The sequence below is a fragment of the Kryptolebias marmoratus genome, linkage group LG7 (genome assembly GCF_001649575.2).
Source record: "Kryptolebias marmoratus isolate JLee-2015 linkage group LG7, ASM164957v2, whole genome shotgun sequence".
In the NCBI taxonomy this organism is placed as follows: domain Eukaryota; kingdom Metazoa; phylum Chordata; class Actinopteri; order Cyprinodontiformes; family Rivulidae; genus Kryptolebias; species Kryptolebias marmoratus.
In genome coordinates, this window is record NC_051436.1 from 22,470,968 (window position 1) to 22,477,096 (window position 6,129).

Consider the following 6,129-nt stretch of genomic DNA (forward strand, 5'->3'; position numbering starts at 1 on the left):
TATCCCAATGGTGCATTGGAAAGAAAATGTCGCCACAGATGCTGTAAATACTGCATTTAGACCAGATGTGGCAATAAAATACAGAATTCCAATGTCATTTTTGACAGAATTGTTCCAGACACGGACGTATCAGAGCCAGAGCCTTTTTTCATGTGTTAATGATCCCAACACCGACTCTGCGCTATTGTATCTGCATAAACATTTTGGTGACTGCTATGACAATGGACTGGAGCTTTAAGAATTTTGTCCAGATCTCAATGCTGTAGGTTTTATTTGTGCTTCTGTCTCTATATAAACACAGAGACACGTTAGTCACGTTGGTGTAAATTCATCAAGGGGTTATTCAGATATAAACTTTTTGAAACTGTAGCGCCCCCTTTTCGTAAAACCGCATAAAATTTAATACAAAGTGGCAACATCTCATCCACTATTGGGATCTAAATGCATTTTCCATAATCTTAAAGTATGGCAGAGATATTCATAGTTAATCGTTGTGCTAGCTAGCACTTAAGTTTTTGCTATTGCGTCACTTGCGCAAATTGCAAGATTTTTAAAATTTTGTCATCATCGCATCAGCATATTTGCCTGTAGATGTTATGTACCAAGTTTCACGTTGATCCAGCTTTTATTGTGGCAGAAGTATTCGAAACTAGGTTTTGCCTTTATCATGCTATAGCAAAAAATCTAGCCAGGCGGAAGTGGGCGTGGCCAATGCAAAAAAGATGCAGAATCATCCATAGTTTTAGGTGCCATCAAGATTTTGAGTGTAGGACTTACGGCTTAGGAGTTATTTGCAAAAACGCATTGTCCTTCGTTATAGCGCCCCCTAGGTACGGGACGATATGATTTTTTTGGTCTGAGTAGCGGTAGCGTTTTTCTACCAGACTGCCTGGTTGGCTTTTCCCCAGCAGTTTCTCATTTTTCTGGCCAACGCGTTTTACCGGAGAAGAAAAAAAATACACAATAATGAAAAATCAGTACAAAAACAATAGGGTTACCTGCTCCACTGGGAGCAGGCGAACGGCCATGCCTTGCATTGGCCGCCCACTTGCTCCCGCGGGCTTGGAACCCTAATAACAAATGTTTGGCAAAGCTAAGCCACCTCTGTCCACAGGGAGCTGTAAAGCTTTGATTTTCTGTCGCGGTCTCTTGCCATGCCAAATTAATCTGGAAAATGCTCTCTATGTCCATAGTAACTTTTTTGGATAGCCAAAGTGGTAACATTTGGAGGGGATATAGAAGCCGAGGGAAGATGTTCATTTTAATTAGACTTTTACGCCCCATAAATGATAAGGGAAGGTCATGCCACCTTTCTAAGTCGCTCTTTATTTTCCTAAATGTTGGGGAGAAATTAAGCTTCCATAGCTCTGACAAGTTAGGGGACACACTAATTCCAAGGTAAGTGAAGCCATGTCGGGAGCATCTCAGGGAACAACTAGAGGGTAGGTCCTGAACAGTAGCAATACCTAGAGGCATTGCTTCCGATTTATCAAAATTGATTTTATAACCTGAGAAAGAACCAAACTCATGAATAGTGGATAAGATAGCTGGTATTGAGATGTCAGGTTTTGTTACAAATAACAGAATATCATCTGCGTATAACGCTATTTTATGGACTTTATCCCCAATCATCACACCATGTACATTTTGTTGTGATCTAATAATAATCGCTAGAGGCTCCAGCGCAAGAGCAAACAGGAGCGGGGATAAAGGGCAACCCTGTCGAGTTCCCCTATGTATTGTAAAAGATGGAGATTGGACACCATTAGTCATGACACAGGCTGACGGGGAACTGTAAAGTATTTTGATCCATTTCAGAAAATCACCCCCTATCCCGAATCTCCCCAAAACGTTAAATAAGTACTTCCACTCAATCTTATCAAATGCCTTTTCAGCATCTAAGGACAGAGCAAAGGCTCTACAATTCGTTTGGCTTGAGTACTGAATTACGTTAAGTAATCTTCTCATATTTGTGATGGAGAAATGATTTTGTATGAACCCAGTCTGATCTGGGTTTATCAAGAAAGTCATCAGTTTCTCCAATCTCGTAGCAAGTATTTTAGAGAGCAGCTTACTATCTACCCCGATAAGGCTAATAGGTCTATATGAGCCGCATATGTCTGGTGGTTTATCTTTTTTAAGGATGAGGTTGATGTTCGCCAGGTTAATTGTTGGCAGCAAGCCTCCACGTCCAAACGAGTGTATAAACATGTCAGTAAGTGGTCCAACCACCAGGTGGCTCAGTTTCTTATAGAATTCTGGACAGAAATCGCCAGGTCCAGGAGCTTTTCCACCCTTAAGAGAGGCGATGGCTTCTCTAACTTCTTTCTGAGAGATCGGAGCACCTAAGACCTCCTGTTGTTCCTCTGTCAGGCGAGGGAAAGTCAGACCGCTTAAGAATTTTGTTATTTTATCATCGGGTGAATCGCATTCAGATAAGTAGTTTTTGGTAGAATTCCCTCATGACCCTATTAATGTCTGTTGTTTTGTGGTGTCTGTCTGGGTTATTGTCTTGTATCGATGAAATTGTATTTGCTTCCATTCTGCATTTTGTTAGCCTTGCTAGTAGCCGACCCGGTTTGTTCCCTGATTGATATAATCTATGTTTAGCAAAGAAGATGGTCGATTCTGCTTGTTTTGTTAGTTATTGATTTAAAGCTGAACGAGCTGCTTCTAATTTTTTAGAAAGTGCTCTAGAGGATGTATTTTTAAATTGCAATTCTGTCTGTTGTAATATTCTTTCTAAGCGTAATTGTTCTTTAATGGCGGCTTTTTTCTGGGCTGTTGTATATGAGATGACACTTCCCCTAATAAAAGCTTTAGCTGTCTCCCATAGTAACGAAGGGTTGACATCCGGGGTCTTATTAGTATCACTAAAGAGATTCCACTGATTTGTAATGTAGTCAATGAGAGATGGATAGCTCAGTAGAGAGGGATTCATCCTCTAGTGGTGAGAGGCAGGGTCAGCATAAGGGGGACTGATACATAAAATAACAGGAGAGTGATCGGAGATTGCACATGTGCCAATTGAACATTTTCTAACTCGATCCAATACCATTCTTGAAGATAAGAAGTCAATCCGAGAGAACGTTTAATGGGGTTGAGAAAAAAAAAGTGTTATCTCTTTCTCTAGGGTTAGTGATTCTCCAGGTGTCATACATAAATCTTGGCAAAACTCTCGCAATCTCAGACTTATTCTTGAGGTTGTAGCAGATCTAGGAGGAGATTGGTCAACATCTGGGTCATGAATACAGTTACCCCACCCCCACTACAACATACGGTGTATGTACCGAAGCAATATTCAACAAAGGTTTTGGGAAGAAAGTAGCCTCATATATATTTGGACCATATATGCAACCTATTAAAATGTGTTCTCCATAAAGATAGCCTGAGATGAGAATATACCAGCCATCATTGTTGCTCATAGTTTTCTCCAATGTAAAGGGAAGACTGCGATGGATTAGTATAGCAACTCCTCTACTTTTAGAGTTATGTGATGAGTAAAACACCTAGCCTACCCAATTCCTCCTCAGTTTAAGGTGCTCATTGTCAGTTAAGTGGGTTTCTGATAATAACGCTATTTTTGTGTTTTCTTTTTTCAAGAATGTTAGGATCTTTTGTCTTTTTATCACGTTATTTATTCCCTTAACATTAAGGGACACTATTTTGAGATCACTCATAGTAAACCTGATGATAGCTTGACAGTCTGTGAGAGAGTGTTTCAAGAGCTGCAGAAGACCTCCATGAATTTATGAAAAGTAATTGAGAAACCGGCAGTTCAGTGACATGAGAAATAAGTAGCTCACATTGTACATTGGCGAAAACATAACAAAAAAAAAGAACATCATGAACGAAAGAACAGCCATCCCCAAACGATGGCCCTAAGATAAACTCTAACCCCCACAACCTACGCCCCTCTACCCTGTGCGGTTCCGGGACATCAACCGCAGTAAGAAAACCGGGGCACATGAAACCGAGAAGAGTCGCCGCAGAGAAAAGAAGAAACATCCTCCCTAAAGCTTAGCCCCCCCACCCCATCCCGAGCCACAGCGATCTAAACATATTAGAGATGAATTCTAGCAACCAACATATATTTTTATCATACCTTGTTTATCCATGTGAGGCACAAAGTAACGTCCAAATCGTGGGATATCTGTCCAACAATTGGCCACATACTTTTGCAACAAGGTTCTGTACCGAAGAGAAAAGAAAGCGAAAGTAGAGCATCTACCTCCAGGTAAGGACCAACGTGTGTGTCCAGCCACTGTAAGATGATCTCAATCCATTTCGTCCAGGAAAGCAAGTGCTTCCTGGGGTGATCGAAATGATCGGGTTTTCCCTCCGTGCGTAAAAGACAAAACAGCCGGGTACCGCATGGAGAATCTCAACTCTTTCTTGATAAGACGCTCGCACGCTCTCTAGGTGTGATAGCAGGTTTTGCTCTCGAATGTTGGAACACTGGGTTCAACATAGTTTCGTTGTCAATTTGGATGATGGGTAACTATGTTTCCATAGATCCCACATCCTTCTTCTCTAGGTTTGCTCATATAGTATCATTACAACAGTGATTTCTCTGTCCATGTCCACAAATGTCTTGTTCCAGTAGCCCATTTCTTATCAGAATGTCCTGGTACATCTGACATAAACCTTGTTATTCCGGGCAATGTTTGAGCCAGCATGGTATCATTTTTATGTCTCTTCATTGTGTAACCGAGGTTGCTCGGAGCTTGGCACTGGGATTCAAACTCTCGAACCCCTGATCTCCTATACCAAAGTTGTGTGACCAACTCAAAGTTGTGGGCCAACTCCCAGCTGATCCACACTCACTGATCCACCTCACCAGGATATACAGTAAGGACATTGGTATGTCATTTGGACTTGATAAGTGCAGCTGAATGGTGTCCAAGAGAGGCAAGGTGATCCCAACTGAAGTGGTTGAACTACCTGAAGGCAACATTGCAGATGTCCAGGACAGCTACAAGTACCTTGATATACCACAGACAAATGGCAACCAGGATGAGGCCACAAGGAAGTCAGCCACAACAAATTACCTACAGAGAGTAAGGCAGGTCCTGAAGAGCCAGCTGAATGGTAAGATGACTGGCAACACATATGTGTTGCCAGTCATCAGATACCCTGCTGGTATAATAACCTGGCCAAAGGAGGAGCTAGAAGCCACTGACATCAAAACACGAAAGCTCCTCACAATGCACAGAGGGTTTCACACTAAGTGCAGCACCCTGAGACTGTACACTAAGAGAAAGGAGGGAAGCAGAGGACTAGTGAGCGTCAGAGCCACTATACAAAATGAAACAACCAAGATCCTGGAGTACATCAGAAAGAAAGCCCCCAATGATAATCTTCTAAGTGAATGTCTCAGGCAGCAGAAACCCAATGTGGAAGAGGAAAAAGAGGAACCCTCATAGAAAGACAAGCCCCTGCACTGCATGTACCACCAGCAGATTGAGGAGATAGCTGATATGAATAAATCCTACCAATGGCTAGAAAGGGCTGGACTGAAGGACAGCATAAAGGCACTAATCATGGCAGCACAGGAGCAATAGAGGCCGAGGTCTATCATACCAGGCAGGACCCAAGATGCAGGCTGTGTAAAGATGGCCCTGAGACAGTCCAGCACATAATAGCAGGATGCAAGTTACAGGCAGGCAAAGCATACATGGAACACCATAACCAACTGGCTGGAATAGTGTACAGGATCATCTGTCCCAAGCAACTGTGATGGAAAAAGGAGCACAAAAAACTCAAGAGAAATACCAAGGGCTGAAAGAGGACATGACCTTTTTAGTAGAGCAATTAAAAAACAACAGTGAAAAAGGTAGATATGCAAAGTGAACAGAAAAAAAATTGTTAGATTAGTAATCAAATAGGCCTACATTTATGCTTAAATGCATTGTACTGTGGGGCTAGCATTTTTATTATGTTAAATATAAGCTCCTAATTTATAATTTTACACGAGCAATAACTATTTTTTTTGTTTTAGACAAACATGTTATGGGAGTGTAATTACCATATTTTGCCTGTTTACGTTGAAATTGGTTAAATAAATTATCCAGAATGGAATGAATATATATATATATATATATATATATATATATATATATATATATA

The 6,129-nt window shown here is 41.2% G+C and overlaps 1 protein-coding gene across 2 annotated transcripts in view; it reads left to right on the top strand.

Annotated features, from left to right (window-relative positions):
- Window positions 1-6,129, top strand: part of hdac8 (histone deacetylase 8) — a 72,382-nt gene that overhangs the window by 43,186 nt on the left and 23,067 nt on the right. The gene's annotated exons all lie outside the window — the stretch shown is intronic.